This window comes from Nomascus leucogenys, chromosome 9 (genome assembly GCF_006542625.1).
Source record: "Nomascus leucogenys isolate Asia chromosome 9, Asia_NLE_v1, whole genome shotgun sequence".
Classification (NCBI taxonomy): Eukaryota; Metazoa; Chordata; class Mammalia; order Primates; family Hylobatidae; genus Nomascus; species Nomascus leucogenys.
In genome coordinates, this window is record NC_044389.1 from 85,341,498 (window position 1) to 85,363,607 (window position 22,110).

At 40.2% G+C, this 22,110-nt stretch overlaps 2 protein-coding genes across 3 annotated transcripts in view; both read right to left on the bottom strand.

Annotated features, from left to right (window-relative positions):
* SLC9B1 (solute carrier family 9 member B1) overlaps nucleotides 1–19,963 on the bottom strand; it is a 119,317-nt gene extending 99,354 nt beyond the window's left edge. The window contains exon 1 of the mRNA XM_003257468.3: nucleotides 19,850–19,963. The gene's annotated coding sequence lies outside the window, so the exon portion shown is untranslated. The remainder of the gene's footprint in view (nucleotides 1–19,849) is intronic.
* Nucleotides 19,473–22,110, bottom strand: part of SLC9B2 (solute carrier family 9 member B2) — a 55,792-nt gene continuing 53,154 nt past the window's right edge. For both annotated transcript variants that reach the window (XM_030819177.1, XM_030819175.1), the window contains exon 13: nucleotides 19,473–20,634. The gene's annotated coding sequence lies outside the window, so the exon portion shown is untranslated. The remainder of the gene's footprint in view (nucleotides 20,635–22,110) is intronic.

Below are 22,110 nucleotides of genomic sequence, written 5' to 3' on the forward strand. Positions count from 1 at the left end.
CCTTGATAAATTATGGCAGTGTCACTTGATTCCTCCCATATCAGGCATTGTATTAGTCTGTTTTCACACTTCTATAAAGAACTGCCCAAGACTGAGTAATTTAAAAAGGAAAGAGGTTTAATTGACTCACAACTCAACATGGCTGAGGTGGCTTCAGGAAACTTACAATCAAGTGGAAGGTGAAGGGGAAGCAAGGACCCTCTTCACATGGTGGCAGGAGAGAGAAGTGCAAGCAGGGGAAAATACCAGATGCTTATAAAACCATCAGATCTCATGAGGACGCATTCACTATCTGGAGAATAGGATGAGGGAAACCGCCCCCTTGATCCAGTCACCTTCCTCCCTTGACACATGGAAATTACAGGTCTCTCCTTCTACACATGGAGATTACAATATGAGATGAGATTTGGGTGGAGACACAAAACCAAACCATATAGTTCTGCCCTGGCCCTCCCAAATTGCATGTCCTTTATACATTTCAACATCAATCATGCCTTCCCGACAGTCCCCCAAAGTCTTAACTCATTCCAGCATTAACTCAAAAGTACAAGTCCGAAGTCTCATCTGAGGCAAGGCAAGTTTTCAAAACCAATCATGCCTTCACAACAATCCCCCAAAGTCTTAATTCATTCCAGCATTAACTCAAAAGTCCACAGACCAATGTCTCATCTGAAACAAGGCAAGTTCCTTCCACCTATGAGCCTGTAAAATCAAAAGCAAGTTAGTTACTTCCAAGATACAATGGGGGTACAGGCATTGGGTAAATATTCCTGTTCTAGATGGGAGAGAAATTGGTCAAAACAAAGGGGCTATGGTCCCCACGTAAGTCCAAAATCCAGTGGGGGCAGTCATTAAACCTTAAAGCTCCAAAATAATCTCCTTTGACTCCATGTCTCATATCCAGGGCATGCTGATGTAAAGGGTAGACTCCCATGGCCTAGGGCAGCTCTGCCTCTGTGGCTTGGCAGGGTATAGCCCCATGCCTGGCTGCTTTCACAGCTGGCATTGAGTGTCTGCCGACATTACAGGGGCATGGTGCAAGCTGTCAATGGATCTACCATTCTGGTGTCTGGAGAATGATGGCCCTCTTCTCACAGCTCCACTAGGTAGTGCCCCATTGGGGACCCTGTGTGAGGGGCTCCAACCCCACATTTCCCTTCCACACTGCCCTAGCAGAGGTTCTTCTTGAGGCTCTACCCCTGTACCAAACTTCTGCCTGGGCATCCAGTCATTTCCATACATCCTCTGAAATCTAGGTGGAGGTTTCCAAAGCTCAATTCTTGACTTCTGTGCACCCATAGGCCCAACACCATGTGTAAGCCACCAGGGCTTGGGGCTTGCACCCTCTTCGAGCAACAACCTGAGCTGTACATTGGCCCCTGTTAGCCATGGCTGGGATGCAGGGAACCAAGTCCTGAGAGTGCACAAAGCAGCAAGGCCCTGGGCCTGGCCCACATAACCATTTTCTCCTCCTAGGCTTCCAGGCCTCTTATGGGAGGGGCTGCCATGAAGATCTCTGATATTTTCCCCATTCTCCTCATTACTTATGCAAATGTCTGCAGGCAGCTTGAACTTCTCCCCCGAAAATGGATTTTTCTTTTCTATTACATGGTCAGGCCACAAATTTTCCAAACTCTTATAGTCTATCACCTCTTGAACACTTTGCTGCTTAGAAGTTTCTCCTGCCAGATACCCAAAATCATCTCTCTTGAGTATGAAGTTCCACAGATCTCTAGGGCAGGGGCAAAATGCCAGCAGTCTCTTTGCGAAAGCATAGAAGAGTGATCTTTGGTCCAGTTACAATAAGCTCCCATCACCATTTGAGACCACCTCAGCCTGAAATTCAGTCTCCATATCACTATCCAGCATTTTGATCAAAACCATTCAACAAGTCTCCAGGAAGTTCCAAACTTCCTCACATACTACTCTATTCTTCTGAGCCCTCCAAACTGTTCCAACCTCTACCTATTACCCAGTTCCAAAGTCACTTCCACATTTTCAAGTACCTTTATGGCAGTACTCCACTCTTCACAGTACCAATTTTCTGTATTAGTCCCATTTTCACACAGCTATAATGAACTGCCCAACACTGGGTAATTTATAAACAAAAGAGGTTTAATTGACTCACAGTTCTGCATGGCTGGGGAGGCCACAGAAAACTTACAATCATGGTGGAAGGCAAAGGAGGAGCACGGACCTTCTTCACATGGTGGCAGGAGAGAGAAGTGCAAGAAGGGAACAGGCCAAATGCTTATAAAATTATCAGATCTCATGAGAACTCACTCGCTATCTTGAGAACAGCATGGGGGAAACTTCTTCTATGATCCAGTCACCTCTCTCCCTCAACATGTGGGCTTACAGGTCTCTCCCTCAACAAGTGGGGATTCCAACTCAAGATGAGATTTGGGTGGGGACACAGGGCCAAACCATATCAGGAATACCTTACCATTTCCTGACTTGGTTTATTTCTACTGTCCATACTTTCCTGTACTGGAATAGCTGAATTAACATCTTCAATGTTACATAACTATAAATAAAGGAGTTGGAGTCCATCAGGCAGTCTGACTCCAGAGCCCATACTCTTAAAACTAAAGTGCTTATAATGTGACAAGTATTCTGTGCAAGACAGACTAAAGCTCTCATAAGAATTTATAGGCTAACATTTAGAAAATGCTGTAATAACTTAAATCTATAAAAGATTAAATTATCTACCAAGAAAAGAGAAAAAAATCAAACAACTATATAATTTTTTGACTTTTCCATTTTAGAAAATGAACTAGTACAAGTAACTTCTTTAGGAAGTAAAAAAGAGTCTTAAGAAAAACTTAAAAATAGAAAATAAAGGATGAATAAGTCACAGAAGGCTAAAATGGTTTAGAAATAGCCCACTGGAAATCAATTACAAAGCTGTTCAGACCCTTGGGGATTATGCCAATAATGCTATTCCATTGCCTCTGAGCAGCCCTCTCCATGGTCCTTAACTCTCGAGTGCTTTCACTGAACACTCTGGCACTTCTGCCAGATGATTATCAAACTGTATTATATTCTCAACCTCTTTTCAAAGCATTCTCTCAAATTCTGTGCCCTATCTGAAACCAAGCCCTTCCTCTAAGAAGGACACTGCTTCCCCTATAGTCCTCTTACATAACAGCAGTTTATTCACTAACATTCCTTCTGACACCCTACTGCTATTTCTAAAACTTCTTATATAAAAAAGAAACAAAATCCTTGCTTTTTTAAAGCTTGTATAATTTGACAATACCACCTTCCTCCTCTTCTACTCACTGTTACTTACTCACCTTATTTTGATCCCTTTCCATTATTCACCAAAGACATTGGTGCTTGACCCTCATATTTGTAATCTTTTCATCTTACACACTTGGATAATTCATCTACTATCTTGTTTCTTCAGTTCTTTACTTCCTTTCTAATAAAGGAAAGACCACACTAAACCCTTCTATCATCTGGAATACTCTATTATCGATAATCATGATTTCAAGCATCTACATCTCTGAATACTACTTCATCTTCTTTCAGTTCTCTTGTTCAGCTGTATTCACTTCATCCCCTCCAATTATTCTTCACTTTCATCAGGATGTGCAGTGTAATGAACCCTGTAACTCAAACTTTGCCGTCTTCCTTCTTTACCTGTTTTTGTATTCAATATCTGTGATCCATCATCCTCAAAATACTGTTATAAATATCCTAAACTATCTTGAAATATCTTTGTTGCTTCATTGTTGCACATTTCTAGAAACACCTCAATCTAGGAATGCTGCTGCCCTACTTCCACTGATGCCCCTCCCCAGCTGACAGACATGCACCCTTTCGCACTGCTGAGGTGGCTGGCATGTTTGAGCAAGCAAAGATCCTCTTGCCACTACCCCAGTGATGCACTCCAATGGGGGTAATTCCCCATTGGAGTACTGTGGCAGTGGACTAGGAACACCTTGGCTCCTGCAGCACAGCATGTTCCTAACCTTGAGGGGCCAGAGAACAGAGCTAGGGGCCTGGTTTCAGCCCCCCAGAGCTAGAGCACACAGCTGAGGAGAGCTCAGCTGAGCCTTGACCCCTTAAAATCTTCCAGAAATGAAGCCAGCCAACTGAACCCACCTTATACCACAACCAAACCCCCAAGGGCACCAAAGAAGATAAAAGCAAAAAACCCCATCTATAGGACAACAGCTTAAATGTTGAAGGAACATCAGCCCACACAGATGAGAAATAACCAGCACAAGAACTCTGGCAACTCAAGAAGCCTGAGTATCTTCTTACCTCCATATGACTGTAGTTGTTCCTCAGCAATGATTCTCAACTAGGCTGAAATGACAGACATAATTCAGAATATAGATAAGAATGAACATTGACATTGAGGAGAAAGTTGAACCCCAATGCAAGGATTCTAAGGAATATGATAAAATGATATAGGAACTTAAAAATGAAATGGCCATTTTAAGAGAGAACCAAACTTATCTGATAGAACTGAGAAACTCACTACAAGAATTTCATAATACGACCACAAGTATTAACAGCGGAATAGACCAAGCTCAGGAAATAATCTCAGAGCTTGAAGACCATTTCTTTGAATCAACTCTGTCAGACAAAAATAAAGAAAAATGAACAAAAAGAATAAACATGTCTGAGAAATATGGGATTATGTAAAGAGAACAAATCTACAACTCATCTATGTCCCAGAAAGAGAGGGAGAAAGAGTAAGTAATGTGGAATACATATTTGAGGATATCATCCATGAAAATTTCCCCAATCTTGCTAGAGAGGCCAATATTCAAATTCAAGAAATGCAGAGAACCCCTGTGAGATACTACACAAAATGACCATCCCCAAAACACAAAGTAATCAGATTCTCCAAGGTCGAAATGAAAGAAAAAAGCATTAAAGGCAGCTAGAGAGAAGAGGCAGGTCACCTACAAATGGAGCCCCATTAGGCTAAGAGTGGACCTTTCAGCAGAACTCTATAAGGCAGAAAAGATTGAAGGGCCTATACTCAGCATTCTTAAAGAAAAGACATTTCAACCAAGAATTTCTTATCTAGTTAAAAGACGCTTCATAAGCAGAGGAGAAATAAGATCCTTTCAGACAAACAAATGCTAAGGGAATTTGTTACCACCAGATGTGCCTTACGAGAGGTCCTGAAGGGAGTGCTAAACATGGAAATTAAAGACCGTTACCAGCCACCACAAAACACACTTAAATACATAGACCATTGACACTATAAAGCAGAAACTACACAATCAAATCTGCATAATAACCTCTAGCAACATGATGACAGAATTAAATTTGCATGTATCAAAGTATCAACTTTGAATGTAAATGAGCCAAATGCCCCAATTAAAAGGCACAGAATGGCAAGTTGGATAAAGAAGCAAGACCCAACAATATACTGTCTTCAAAAGACTCATCTCACATGCAATGATAACTATAAGCTCAAAGTAAAGGAACAGAGAAAAATCTACCAAGCAAATAAAAAAAACCAGAAAAAAGCAGGGGCTACTATTCTAATTTCAGACAAAACAGACTTTAAACAAACAGTGATGAAAAAAGATGACAAAGAAGGACATTACATAATGGTAAAGGGTTCAGTTCAACAAGAAGACCTAACTACACTAAATATATGTATGCATCCACCACAGAAGCAAACAGATTCATAAAATAAGTCTTAAAGACCTATGAAGAAACTTAGATAACCACATACAAGTAGTGGGAAGTTTAAACATCCCATTGACAGTACGAGACAGATCATTGGGGCAGAAAACTGACAAAGATATTTGGGACCTGCACTCAACACTTGATCAATGAACCTAACAGACTTTTACAGAATTTGCCACCCCAAAACAATAAAATATACATTATTCTCATCTGCACATGGCATATACTGTAAATTGGCCACATGATCAGCCATAAAACAATTCTCAGCAAATTTAAAAAAAAACTGAACCACACTCTTAGACCACAGTGCAGTAACAATAGAAATCAATACTAAAAAGAACTCTCAAAACCATAGAGTTACATGGAAATTAAACAACCTGTTCCTGAATGACTTTCGGGTAAACAATAAAATTAGTCAGAAATTAAGAAATTCTTTGAAACTATTGAGAACAAAGATACAATATAACAATCTCTGAGACAGGGCTAAAGCATGCTAAGAGAAAAGTTTATAGCACTAAATGCCCCCATAGAAAAGTTAGAAAGATCTCAAATTAACAACCTATCCTCACGGCTGGAAGAAATAGAAAAACAAGAGCAAACCAACCCCAAGGTAAGCAGAAGAAAAGAAATAACAAAAATTACACCTGAACTGAATGAAACTGGGACATGACAAGCAATACAAAAAGATCAAGGAATCCAGGAGTTGGTTTTTTGAAAGAATAAATAAGATTATTTAAAGAATAAATAAGATTATACATAAGAACAAATAAGATTATTTGAAAGAATAAATACGACTGCAGCTAGACTAACAAAGAAAAAATGAGAGAACATCCCAATAAACACAATTGGAAATGACAAAGGGACATTACCCCAGAGAAATACAAAAAATCCTCAGACTATTAGGAACACCTCTATGCAAACAAATTAGAACAACTACAAGAAATGGGTAAAATTCTGGAAACGTACAACCTCCCAAGACTGAACCAGGAAGAAATTAAAATCCTGAACAGACAAACAATGAATTCTGAAATTGAATCAGTAATAAAACGCTTACTAACTAGAAAAAGCCCAGGACCAGAATGATTCACAGCCAAATTCTGCCAGATATATAAAGAAGAGCTGGTACCATTCCTACCGAAAATATTCCAAAAAATTGAAGAGGAAGAACTCCCCAACTCATTCTATGAGGATAGCATCATCCTGATACCCAAACCTGGCAGAGAAACAATAAAAAAGAAAAAGGCCAATATCCTTGATGAACACTGATGCAAAAATCCTCAGCAAAATACTAGCAAACGGAATTCAGCAGCACATGAAAAAGCTAATCCATCACGATCAAGTAGACTATCCCTGGCATGCAAAGTTGGTTCAACATATGTACCAATAATTGTGATTCATTGCATAATTAGAACTAAACCCGAAACCATATAATAATCTCAATAGACGCAGAAATGGCTTTTGATAAAATTCAGCATAACTTCATGTTAAAAGCCTTCAACAAATAGGCACTGAAGGAATATATCTTAAAATAATGTCATTTATGACAAACCCATAGCCAACATCACACTGAACAGGCAAAAGCTGGAAGTATTACCCTTGAAAACCAGAGCAAGTCGAGGATGCCCTCTTTCAACACTCCTATTCAACGTAATACTGGAAGTTCTAGCCAGAGCAATCAGGCAGGAGAAAGAAAGAAAAGGCATCCAAGTAGGAAGAGAGGAAGTCAAACAATCTGTCTGTAGATGATATGATTCTACACCTAGAAATCCCCATAGTCTCTGCCCAAAAGCTCCTAGATATAACAAACTACAGAAAAATTTCAGGATACAAAATCAATGTACAAAAATCAGTAGCATTTCTATACACCAACAAGTCCAAGCTGTGAGCCAAATCAAGAACAAGATTCCATATACAACAGCCACAAAAAGAAAATACGTAGGAATACAGCTAACCAGGGAAGTGAAGGATCTTTACAGTGAGAATTACAAAACACTGCTGAAAGAAATCAGATATGACACAAAGGGAAAAACATTTCCTGCTACAGTATCTTGGCATCACTATAAATGCATAACAGCCTTGAAATCAGAAATATACTGGTTGTATGATCTTGGGTAATTTACAATCTCTTGTCACCTTTTTTTTTTTTTTTCTGGAGAGATGGGTTCTCACTCTGTCACCCAGGCTGGAGTGCGGTGGTGTGATCATGGCTCACTGCAACCTCCACCTCCCCAGCTCAAGTGATCCTCCCACCTCAGCCTCCCAAGTAGCTGGGACTACAGGCATGTCATGTCTGGTTAATTTTTTGTAGGGACGGGGTCTCCCTATATTGCTCAGGCTGGTCTTGAACTCCTGGGCTCAAGTGATCCTCCTGCCTTGGCCTCCCAAATCTCATCATCTTTTATTGGGCATAGTACTATCTGTTTTTCTTCATATTTACAGTTAGGGAAAGAAGAATCAAATTTGAGGACAGACACCCAAATATGAGTTTACTGGATAAGTTTATTAGAAATTATGGAATGCTTTTTGTACTAACAAAAATAAGACTTCTTACTGGTTTATATTCCAGTGTCTTACATATAAATGACCAGCTTAGTTTAAAAAATTTTTATGCTCTACTTATTTCAATAAGCTTCTTAAAATTCTTTTTGGAATGAGGTAGATATAAGTACATACATAAACAGACATATATACATATCTTGCTATTATGGGAATTAAGTGAGATGTTTGTACAACCTATAGCAAAAGCTATGGTATTTAAAACTTTTATTAGAAGTCTGTACTGCTGTTATATTGCTAGGCTTTGCTTTTAAAATAGTGAAAAATTTTGATGGATTTAGAAGTTCCATTTTCACCTTGGTTTTTTAGAACGTCTGTTTGATTATATATTAATAATGGACACAGTGTGGTATTGTAAAAAGAATTGGGCAGTCTAAGTTCTCTGTTTTTCATTTGCTACATGTTTTTTTTTGACAGAGTCTCACCGCCCAGGATGGAGTACAGTGGTGCGATTTCAGTTCACTGCAACCTCCGCCTCCCGAGTAGCTGGGACTACCGATGCGCGTCACCATGTCCGTCTAGTTTTTTTATTTTTTGGAAGAGATGGGGTTTCACCATGTTGGCCAGAATGGTCTCAAACTCCTGATCTCAAGTGGTCCGCCCGCCTCAGCCTTCCAAAGTGCTGGGATTACAGGCATGAGACACTGCACCTGACCCTGATACATCATATTCAGTAAATTTCTTGTCATTTCATCTCTCTGCTCGATTCCAAGCCTATAAAATGAAGTAGGGAGTGAGGATTTTAGATGATCTAAGGGCTTTAACAGTTTTGTTTTTTTTTTTTGAGTCAGAGTCTCGCTCTGTAGCCCAGGCTGGAGTGCAGTGGTGCAATCTCGGCTCACGGCTGCCTCCGCCTCCCGGGTTCAAGCGATTCTCCTGCCTCAGCCTCCTGAGCAACTGGGACTACAGGCGCATGCCACCATGCCCGGCTAATTTTTTGTATTTTTAGTAGAGACAGGTTTCACCGTGTTAGCCAGGATGGTTTTGATCTCCTGACCTCGTGATCCGCCCACCTTGGCCTCCAAAGTACTGGGATTACAGGTGTGAGCCACTGTGCCTGGCCAGGCTTTAACAGTTTTAAGTCTATGATTCTATTATCTGAGGGGCATACCAAGAAATAGGCTGAAAGAATAGCAATACGTACTTCTTGGGAACTTCATTTCTTAAATACCATGTATGTGCATATGTATCACTTAATATAAACAACTTGTCTTTCCTTGGTGTGTCCATACACAATACTATGGGTTTATGCTTTTGGAGCAATGTTGTGCAACAGTGACATCTAGTGACTACATATCACAGATCATTCAGCAAAACTTTATGGCCAACTTGTACTCTTCTAAATGTGGATGATTTACTTTGTAGCCCAGCTAAATACTTTTAAATAATTCCTCGCCTCTCTCCTCTAAATTTGACAATAGCATTAATAATTGGCTAAATAAGAACTGAAATTTCCTTTAAAAATCATAATGTATACAGAATTCAGTATAAATTATTCTAAATGAGACTGCAGCTCTTTTCCTTCCATTGAAAGTGGCAAAGCTGGGATTTTGAATTCCAGTGTGTTTAAATATAGTCTATTCTCTTATCTAGTATGCATTGCTGACATGTAGTAAGCATTTAACACATACTTATTCAATTAATGTTAGGTAAAACATATGCATAATAGTTGTGTTTGTGAGTATGTATTGCTTTGGAATCTTTGGAACTATTGCTGCCTTTCAAACAAAGAACTCTTCTTGAGATTAGATAAAAGATTAACACAATTATAAACAACCACAGTATACATCTTTCTGAACAAATGAATTTGAGACCTACATGCACAACAGAATACTCTTTATAAAAAGCATTCAAACTAGGTCAGTATTTTTTTTAAGATAATGACTACCTAGTATTATTATTTAATCAGGACAATAAAAATCTGGGCTAAACTTCTACTACTATAATTCAAATTGACTGTCATTGTTAAAATTCCTAATAGTATTTAGGATTTGATCTCATTAGTCAGATAGTACCTTGATTTTAAATTGTTTTCAGGTGCCTAGATCTTGTTTCCACAATAAAGTGACACGGTGTCTGTCTTATTGTACAGCTCATTTTGTACTGCTGTAACAGAATACCACAGATTGGATAATTTATAATGAAAAAAAATTTCTTTCTCACAGTTCTGGAGGCTGAGAAGTTCAAGATCAAGGCACCAGCATCTTGTGAGGGCCTTCTTGTTCCATTCTCTGGAGGGGAGGGAGTCTGTGTCCTCACATGGCAGAAGGTATAAGGGTAAGGGATGAAAATGGGTGGCAGAACTTGTCCTTTTATAATGAAATTAACCTCACCCATGTGGGCACAGCCCTCATGGCCTAATAACCTCTTAAAGGTCCCACCTCTTGATACTGTTACAATCAACATGAGTTTTGGAGGGGACAAACATTCAAACCATAGTAGTGTCTTAGTCTATTTGTGTTGCTTTAACAAAATACTCAAGATTGGGTAATTTATAAATAACAAAAATTTATTTTGTCACAGTTCTGGAGGCTGGAAAATCCAACATCAAAGTGCTGACAGATTTGGCACCTGGTAAAAGCTCAGATCTCTGCTTCCAAAATGGTGCCTTGAATGCTGTGTCTTCTGGAGAAAATAAACGCTGTATTTTTACATGTTGGAAGACACAGAAGGGTGAAACGGGGCTAGCTAGCTCCCTCCACTTATTTTATAAGGGCATTAATCCATTTTTGAGGGCAGAGCCCTCATGACCTAGTCACCTCCTAAAGACCCCAGCTCTTAATACTGTTGCATTGGGGATTAAGTTTCAACATGAAATTGGAGGGAACACAAACATTCAAACCATAGCATTTTGCCCCTTCCTCCCAACAAATTCATGTCTTTCTCACATATAAAACACACTTGTTCCATCCCAGTAGCTCCAAAAGTCTTAACGGTTTCCAATACCAACTCAAAAGTCTAGAGTCCAGAGTCTCATCTAATCAGATATGGGTGAGACTCAAGGTTTGATTCATCCTGAGGCAAATTGCTCAGCTGTGAGCCTATGATATCAAGCAAGTTATATCATTCTAAAATACAATAGTGGGACAGACAGAGGATAGATATTCCCTTTTCAAAAGAGAAGAAATAGAAAAGGAGAAAGGGTTATAAGTTCCAAGTAAGTCCCAAACCCAGCAAGGCAAACAACATTAAATCTTGAGGCTTGAGAGTAATCTTTTTTGACTCCATGTCCTGCCTTCTGCATACAATGGGGAAGGGGTTGAGCCCCCATGTCTCCTGGGAGCCTTGCCTGCATGGCTTTAGTGGGAGTAGCCCATGCACCAGCTCTCACATGTTGGTATCACATGCCTGTGGCTCTCCCAGGCAGGAATTGTACACTGGTATCTCTAGTTGCCTACAGTGTTGGAGATGGCCCTGTCCCCATAGCTCCACTAGGCATTGCTCTTATGGGGGCTCTCTGTGGTATCCCTGACTCCACAGCTCTTGTAGGCACTGCCCTAGTGGTGACTCTCTGTGCTGACCTCACACCTCTGGCAGTTCTGTGCCTGGGCTCCAAGGTTCTCTGTGATCTCCTTTGAAATCTATGTGGAGATAGCCATGACTACAGACTTGGCACCACATGGACACCACCAAGGTTTACTGTTTATACTCTCTGACACTGCACCTGGGCCTGCTTGAGCCACAGCTGGTGTGGCTAAGGAATGCTGAGCCACATGTGTAGAGCAGAAAGTTGAGGTGGCCCTAGGCAGCAAGCCCTGAGGTCCCATGGACACCCTGGGCCCCTCCCTTGAAACTGTTCTGCCCTGAAGACCCTGGCACTCTGAGCCTGTGATAAGAGTGGTAGCCTCAAAGATCTCTGTAATACTTTCAGGGCCACTCCTCCACTGACTTGACGAATAACATCTGGCTTCCTTCCATCCATACTAATCTCCGTACCAAACATTCACTTGGCCGTATTCTTGGTATTCCCTCCTGAACTCACCTTTATAGTCTTTACAACCTGGTTAGGCTGAAAATTTTCCAATTCTTTAAGTTCTGCTTCCTTTTTGATTATAAATTCCATCTTGAATTAATTTTTCTCTTTTTGTCTACTATCATAAACAGTCAAGAGAAGCATGTAGCACCCTCAGCATTTTGTTTAGGTATTTCTTCCCCTAAATATCCTAGTTCATTGCTCACAGGTTCTGCCTTTCACAAAGCATTAGGACACAGGTGAAATTCAGCCAAGTTCTTTGCTACTGTATAACAAGGATGACCTTTCCTCCAGTTTCTAGGAAGATAGTCTTTATTTCCATTGAAGAACTCATCAGAATGGTCTTTACTCTCCACATTTCTACCAGCCTTCTGATCATGATTACTTAGATAATCTCTAAGAACATGGAGGCTCTCTCTACAGCTCTCCTCGTCTTCTGAACCTTTATCAGAATTGCCCTTCATGCTCTATTCATGGTAATCTAGACTTTTTCTAGGAGGCACTTCACAGCTGTTCTAGCTTTTATTCACTACTAGTTACAAAGCTGCTTTTACAATAATAGGTATTTATTATAGGAACACTCCACTTCTTAGTAACAATTTCTTAGCCCATTCCTGCTGCTATGCCTAAATACTTGAGACTGAGTAATTTATAAATAACAGAAATCTATTTTCTCACAATTCTGAAGGCTGGGAAATCCAAGATTAAGGTTCGGTCAGGTTCAGTGTCTGGTGAGGTCCCTGCTTCCAAAAGGGTGCCTTGAACACTGTATTCTCTGAAGGGAATGAACATTGTGTCTTCATATGGTGGAAGGGATGGAAAGGCAAAAAAGTCCTAGCTAGCTGTCCCCAGGCTCTCTGACACTGCACCTGGGCCTGCTTGAGCCACAGCTGGTGTGGCTAAGGAATGATGAGCCACATGTGTGGAGCAGAAAGTTGAGGTGGCCCTCAACTTTATAAAAGTAAGGACTTTTATAATACATTCATGAGGGCAGATCCCTCATGACCTAATCATTTCCTAAAGGCCCCACCTCTTAATATTGTTGCGTTGGAGATTAAGTTTCAACGTGAATTTTGGAAGAGACATAAACAGTCAAACCATAGCATAAACCATTCCAGGCATGTTTTATATTCTTGTCTTTCTCTTAGCACCAAACACAATGGTTTTTCTCAACTACAGACAAAGCTACCAAAAACTTACCCAGAATCCAAGGTTTGCTATACATGGAATCAAACTGTCTTACCAGCTTTCTTTCTGGTTCTTTCTTGTGACCCTACATTTCAGTCAAATTGTTAACTGCACTCCATGCTTTTATTTGGTTGGAACATCTTCCCACTGCAACTCTTTGTAAATATCCAGATTATTCTAAATAAAGCTTCCTGCAATGCACACTACAAAAACTGGATGTGTTTTTCCCCTTTTGAATTCTCACATCATTTTGTTATTTGCTCTACCATCCTTACCTCTCTGGTGTCCTTTCTTGGTCTTCGTTAGTGGTTTCTTTTCCCTATTCATCCTTTAAATATTGGGCTTCCTCAGAATTCTTCTCTATGGCCTATTCTCTTCTCACTCTATATACATTTCTCAACATCTATTCTACTATTATGGCTATAGTTCTAACTAATATGCTGAAGAATTTGAACTAGAAAAGCTCTCAAGATTCTATTTAGTATATCTAATTACTTATTGAATATCTCTACTTGTCTTACAAGCATCTTCAATTAGTATATGCACAAACTCAAGATCTTTCCCCACCAAAGTTATTCCTTCTCTAGATAATTTCCTATCTCAGAGAATGAAGCCACCATCGACCTAGTTGCTCAAAATAGAAACTGAGAAGTTATTCTTTCTCGCTTTTCTTTATCTGCTAAAATCAAGTGAATTATTAAATCATGTTAAGACAAGTTACTGAATGTTTAAAAATTTTATTCATTTCTTTCCAGATAAATTGTCACTAGTCCAGTCCAGGCCATAAGCATTTCCCCACCTAAACCCTGTAATGGCTTTCCATCTTTCCCCCACGTCCAGTCTTGTTCCTCCCAAATGTAATTTTCACAATGCAGAACAATATTCTTAAATGTAAGCTTGATTATGGCAACTACCTTCCTAATATTCTTCAATGACTTCCCATAGAAGAAAAGTGTTAAAACTCCTTACATTCAGCTTATAGCATCCTTTGAATAAGGCTCTAACCTTGACCCTGCCTACCTTCTCATTCATCACTTGACACTCTAAACTTTAGCCATACTAAATTTTTGTTCTTCAAACTTGCCATGTCTCACATCTCCAAAACTTTATGCATTCTGTATGCTGCCTTCCAACACCAACACTCTTGCTTTTCATCCAGCTAACGCTTCATCAATTTAGAAGTCATTTCTTCTAGATTTCCTGACACTACCTTCCACATGCATCCTTATCATGGCATCCAACACTTATTACAGCATCCACCACACTATTTTAATCCTTGTTTAACTGTCATCATTTTTAAATTTGACAAACATTCATTGAGAGCCCATTATATTACAGATACTGTATTCTCCTCTGTATACAGAATGTGGTCAATATAGAGTATTGTAGAAGCACATTTAGGATGTGAGAGAAGTCCAAGAAATGCTTCTTAGTGACTTGTGTTCCCATCTATTTCCCTACTAAATTAAAGCAGAGACAGTTTCATAATCATTTCTGAGTTATTTGAATTGCCTAACATAGTAATATAGTAGATTAATATTTTATACCATCAATTATTGGATTTTAAACACATACTAAATATTCTTTGCATTGTAAGAGGCCACCAACCAGCCAATACTTTCTACCCAGCGACTTTTTCTTTGCTATCACTTTGCATACAATAGAGTGTAAAAAGCAAAGAGACAAACTAATATAGTGGAAAATAAGGGACTTAGAGTCAGAACACTGTGATTAATAATTCTGCCACTTACTAGGTATATGCCCTTGGTCAAGACCCTTAACCTCTCTGAGTCTCAATTTCCTCATCTGAAAAGGGCCGTTACAAGAATGAAATGAGATAAATAGAAAATAAAAGCATAAAATGTAAAAGGTTATCCAAAATGATGTCTATTATTATTATTGTTATTAAAGTCAATGCAGATCAAGTCTCCTTATGACTGGTTATCCCAGCTCTGTAAGGCCACAAGATTTTCAAAGTTCATTCTTCATCTTCCCTTTACCATCCAAGAGATAATCTTTTGTACTTTAATAAACACATATTGATGGAAATGGTTAAAAATCACAAAGAGAAACAAGCCAAAAATTGAATAAGTATACATTAATGTACGAAAGGGACAAGACAAAAGTACCAGCCTATGATAGTTTATAATTTGAATGTATGGACCAAAAAAAAAAAAAATCAGGCCACAATTTTTTTAAATGTTGACCAGAAGGGTAGGTAGGTGGCACAAAAGAGTAATGCTGTGAACTGTTTCACAGTAAAATGGTAACCCATTGACCTAGAAAGTCAAGCTATCTGGGCTCAAATACTAATTTAGCTACCAATTCAACCACTAATACCCAGGTAGTCTACCCACCCAACACTCTAGTTTTTCAGTTCCTTGATCTCCTTAGCTCCTATTGTCTTTTTCTTCTACTGTATCTCAGCCACTCACTCACAGGGCCACAAATCTCAAATGGCCACTCAACTTTGCCCAGCTGTGCTACTATTCTGATTGCTTTCCATCCTCCAAATGACTATTTTGTATCTTATCTTCTCCCCTTAAACCTCCTACCCAAATATGCCTCCTCACTCCTTACTAATCTTGCGTCATACCTTATCTTCATTGAGAAAAGTATCAGTATCAGGCAGAAAGGTCTCACCTCTGACCACTGAATCTACCCATCTATCTGCATCTTTACCCATACTTGCTGTCTTTCTTCTTACTAGAAATTATACGTTCATGTGGTTGGGCATGGTGGCTCACACCTGTAATCCCAGCACTGTGGGAGGCTGAGGCAGGCGAATCACCTGAGGTCAAGAGTTCAAGACCAGCCTGGCCATGGTGAAACCCTGTCTCTACTAAAAATACAAAAAATCAGCCAGGCGTGGTGTGGTGGTGCGCACCTGTAATCCCAGCTACTCGGGAAGCTGAGGCAGGAGAATAGCTTGAACCCGGGAGGCAGAGGTTGCAGTGAGTTGAGACTGCGCCATTGCACTGTGGCCTGGGCAACAAGAACCAAACTCTGTCACAAAAAAAAAAAAGAAATTATATTTTATATGTTCATGTTCCTACCTAATGCCAATACTTCTATATATTCCCTGGATTCCATACCCTCTCATTTTCTCAAAGACTTCACTCCTAAAATATATACACTCTCTCTTATACCATCATTTCCACCCCCCTCTATTGGGTTATTCTCAGTCTAAATATGCTTAAGTATCCTTATCTTTAAGAACCCTTCTTTGACCATACATATTCCTCTATTACCTCCATTTCTTGGCTCTCTTTTATAGTAAAACATCTTGAGATGTCTATAGTACTATGTCAATTTCTGCCCGGCCAGCAGTACTATGTCAATTTCTTGACACCACATTTTCTCTTTATTGTACTAGTCAAGGCATATAACTACTTAATGTTTCCAAAACCCAATGCACAGATCTCTTTATTTTACTTGATTTCTAAGCATGATTCAGTACTATTGGCCATGTTTTGTAGTCTTGGCTTTTTTTTTTTTTTTTAATTGAGATGGGGTTTCTCCATGTTGGTCAGGCTGGTCTGGAACTCCTGTCCTCAGGTGATCCACCCACCTTAGCCTCCCAAAGTGCTGGGATTACAGGCATGAGCCACCATGCCCGGCCAGTCTTGGCTTTTATGTCATCGCACTCTTCAGATTTTCTTCCTACTTCATTGGCTATTCTTCCATCTCCTTTGTTTGCTTCTTTTCCTCTGCTTTACACTAGTCATTGCAATGTTCTCTGTGAGCACACTTGCCCTAGGTAGTTTTCCATATGCTGGTGACTCCCAACTTTGTATCTTTGGTTCCTTACACTCTGCACAGAGCTCAAGACTCAACTTACCTTTGATTTCTAATAAGAATGTAAAAATTAAGGTAAGCAAAATAAAACTCCCCCCCTCCCACCACCCTGGCTGCTCCTTTTTCTTCCTTAGTCTTTTCCATTTGGTAAATGGCACAACCATCCACACAAGCTCAAGACAAAAATTTAGGGGCTAGAGGTGACTCCTTTTTCATCACCTCTATATTCAAAACATCACAAAATCTGTAGGCTCTGCCCCCAAAATAGAGCTCACATACATCTATTTCTCTGCTATTTTATCCCGAACTTGTCATTCCTCTTTGGATTTCTGCAATTATCTTCTGCTATAGATCTTGCTCCCCACCCAGTATGATTCAGTCATCACATAATAGGCAGAACAAACCTTTTTACATTGTAAATCAGATCCTATCACTCCCTCCAAACTCACTACTGGTTTCTCTTTACATTTTAAATAAATTCCAAACTTATTCCATGGGTAGATTTCCATGGCCTATTCAAAGCCTTACATGATTTGGCCCCTACCTATCCCTCCAAGCTCATCCCGTACCACTTTCTCTACATTTTAGCTACAGTGGTCTTTATGATGTTCCTTGAAGGAGCCAAGTTCTTTCCTTCCTTAGGGCACTTGCAATTGGAGTTGCCTTTACCTATAGTGAGCTGATCCCAAATATTTCCATGGTTGGTTTTTAAAAATATCACTAAGCAATCAATCTAAACTAACCCCTCCCCCAGTCTTAAGGAAGACCTTCACAATGTTTTACTTCTTCACTGTGCTTACTATTATCCAAAATTCCTTGCTCATATAGTTTACCTATTTTCTATCTTCCACTCACTAGAATTTAAACTTCATAAGAACAGCGATCTTGCTAGTCTTTCTTACCATTGTATTCGCAATGCCTAAAACAATGCCTGACAAAGTAGGATATTCTTTAAAAAATACTTAATGAATGCCTTTCCCTAAGCAAGTCATTTGACTTCTCTACTTAACTCACACTGGTGAGTTTACTACTGCTAGACTAAGCTCTGAGTCCAGGAAAAACAAAAGTGGCTAAGGTATGGCTTCTTGAGAAGCTCATCCATTCATTCCCTCAAAAAATATTTATTGAATGTATATTACACTATGTTCCAGGTACTATTCAATCTCAGTGTTTAGTAAACACCACAGTAACATGGGATTGGGTTAACCAACAGAAGTGTTTAAACAGGATGAGTATGAAAATAAGTACAAAATGAGAAGTACTATAAAAACCATACTTTATATGTTACAATTACAGCACCCACCTATTTCCTTTTGTCTAGTAATTGGCAGGACCTTATGACAACAGCCAACTGAAAAACAGCAGTATAAATTTTGGTACTCTAAAAGCCCAGACTTCACCACTGTGCAACATATCCACACAACAAAACTGAACTTGTACTAACTAAATCTGTATAGAATTTTTTAAAGTAAGTTAAAAAAAATTCTGGTACTCACAGAGGACAATACATATGAATGCCCTTTTCATAGGCACACAGTGACTAAAATATTTGGGGCATGAATTCTCTAGGGGTGACAATAATAAGTGTTATTTTTCATGCTTCTGTTGCACACATAATTATATTTATCTATAAGGAAAATCAGAGTGGGGTGTGGCCTCCCTCATTGCCACCTGGGCCAATTGTCTCCCTGCAACACCAAATCTGTTATTTCATAGGCTCTAGGATACCCATAGAGGGGAGTGAGGGACCTGGTATGGTCCCTTGAAGAGCTCTTGTAACGCTACTGACTGATGTGACAGACACAGTGTGTGTGCAACTGTCCTTTTTCCTTCAAAAGCACTGGTCTAAAGCAGGGATCCCCAACCTCTGGGCAGCAGACAGGTACAGGTTTGTGGTCTATTAGGAAGAGGCCACACAGCAGGTGAGCGGGGCTAGAGGATTATGCCTGAGCTCCACCACCTGTCAGATCAGCAAAGGCATTAGATTCTCATAGGAGCACAGACCCGATTACGAACTGCACAGGCGAGGGATCTAAATTGTGCCTTCTCATGAGAATCTAATGCCTGATGATCTGAGATGGAAGAGTTTTATCCCATCCTGCCCCCCACCCAACTGTCTTCCATGAAACTGGTCCCTGGTGCCAAAAAGGTTGGGGATTGCTGGAAGTGCTTGTCCCCTGGGTTAAAGCCAAGAGGAGTAAACAGGATTAAGGGGCGTGGAGGTGGGTGGGTAGGGGAAGAGAACTTTCTCAGGATCGGCAACCAATCCCAGAATCTCCAATCGCAGGAGCATGTATGTGAAGGTTTATTTGCAGGGATCCACTGTTTGTAAAATAGTACACGCTTAATAAAATTAATTTTGCAGTCAATCTTGACTGACAGATCTCTTCTTTACTACTGGCGAGTATTTGTAAAATAAGAAAAATAGGAGGGAGAGAGAACAAACAAGAGAGATGTGGGATGACAGAGTAAGGAAAGGAGTCACGGCGAGGAGAGGACAATGTCTGTGGCTGTTTCCTCAGCGTCTGGGAGAGGAGCCCAAGAATCCTATTGAAGTGAGGGGGAGGAACGGCCCTCCTGGGGCCTACGGCAAGGAAACGATCGCGGGAGAGTCGGGACTAGCGCCAAAGGGCTTGGAAGGGCGGAGTTAAGAAAAATGGGCCGTACCTACAACTCTTTCGCAGCCCTCGCTGGCCCGGGAGCGGCCCAGGAGCCCAGTAACCGTTGCGTAAGCCACGCGCCACCCTGGTGGGCCGGGTGGTGACGCGAAAGCCCGGATAGACTCCCGCGCAGGGGCGGGGCGGGGCGAGGAGGCGGCAGCGCGTTTAAGTGACGTCTTGGCTTCCCGCGCCGGCAGAGGCGAGGGTTCTGGGGCTTCTGGGAGTGTCTGGTGTGTTTTCTGTCTATTGAACCCTTTCCTTTCGACGTACCTTCTGAATATTGACTCATCGGGTTGTAGAAATCCAGGGACAGAGTTGACATCACTGGGCATTTTAGCTAAAAAGCAGTGCTCGGGACTGCATGTACCAGAGGTAAACTTGTCAAAACTCAGATTGTGTTTTCCCTAAAGTCAGCTTAAAGTGCAACGGTAAAAGAGCACGGTCTCTCCCCAAGGCAGCGTGAGCTTAAACTGCAGCGCTGTCACTTGCTAGCTATGGGACCTAGGCAAATACATCATCTCCCTGAGGTTGTCTTCTCATCTTTAAAGGACGCTGTGGTGGTGGTGTGAGAGTAAATGAGACATGGCAAGTGTCTGGAACAAAGACGCTGTGTACAAAGTAAACACTTAATATACTGTTATCAGTATAAAACCTTTGTGAGTTTTTTTTTCCCCATGAAATCTTATGTGGAAAGTTGTATGTGAAAGAAATGAAAGCGGAGCTGCGTTGATGGTGGGCCCAGAAGCTTTGGCCTTTCAGTCCCAAAGTTTCCAGTAATAGAATCCATGCTTCCTATAAAAGACAAAAACAACTGTTATTGGAGAAAGTGTAAACTTCTTAGAAAGACAAACTGCCCTTTCTAATGTTTCTCCTGACACTCAAAACAATATTTACTCTTGAACACTGTATTCCTTTTTGCCTCAATGCGTTTTCTAAAGTTAATTCCTCTACCGGAGTGTTCTTTTTCTTAGTCATCATCTAAGATCTGATTCAAATTACAGTTCCTTCTTGGGTAACTTAAATACGAAATTATCTTTTTTTGGTTTTGTTGTCGTTGTTGAGACAGGGTTGTCTCACTCTATTACCCCGGCTGGAGTGCAGTGCGATCTAGGCTCCCTGCAGCCTCTGCCTCCTTGGTTCAAGCGATCCTCCTGCCTCCTGAGTAGCTGGGACTACAGGCTGGCGCCACCACCCCCCGGCTAATTTTTGTATTTTTAGTAGAGAGGAGTTTCACATGTTGCCCAGGAGGACTTGAACTCCTGGACTTAAGTGATCTGCCCCCCGTGGCTTTCCACAGTACTGGGATTACAAGCGTGAGCCACCACAGCCCTGCCCTTTTTATTAACACCTTCCCTCCTTCAACGTGTTATAGACATCTCAGCAAGGATTTATTTTTCTTCCTCATTTCAGGAGAGTAGACAGGGTTTCATGATTACAGGGTTAAGGGAATGTTTTGTACTCATGAAAAGGAAATGTTTTGTACTCACAGGAAAAGCAGGTAGATCCCTAAAGATAATGGGAGGTGGGACAAATGGTAAAGCAGGGAAGGAAGACCTTTGCTGGGAGTCTGTTTGCCTCCAAGGCACTACTCTTACGCTCTAGAAGGAATGGGCTCCTGGAGAGCTAAGTGCTTTAGGGTCCATGTAAGGAAGATGGAGGGCACATCAACAAATGGAGTTTTGGAATTCTCACCAGGCCAGAGGGCTCAGGCTGGATTTGAGTCAGTCAACTATAAATATAATATTACGTACTCCCCAAATGCCATGAAGCAATTCCCACTTGTTACAGAGAGGTACATAAATGATTCATATAAAAATATAATGTTCTGAGACATTAAAAAAATACAGTGGTTCTTTGGGAGACAATATAATGAAAATTTACTAATAAAAAACATTTAAACAATCATCTGATAACCTTTCTTATAAAAATTAATAGTGTTTTAAAAATAAGTAAATTGATTATATTTGCAACAAGGTCATAGAAAGCAAAAGCTTTTGAGGAATAAGGAGAATCTTAACTGAGAGCAATTTTTTAAAACTATATTTGACATGATAAAAAAAGTTTTAAAACTTTCTACATAAATAGTTTCATACTTCTGAAAGTACTTCAATAAAAATAAAAATTTGGCCAATGATCTATTTAGTATGATTTCAGTGCCAACTTTCTTTTCTGGTCTTATCTCTAATTCTCTTCATCAATCTCAAGTGCCAATCACATTCTATGCTCCAGGCTTTACTGTTTTCAAAACTTTGCTAATATGCCAGCCTC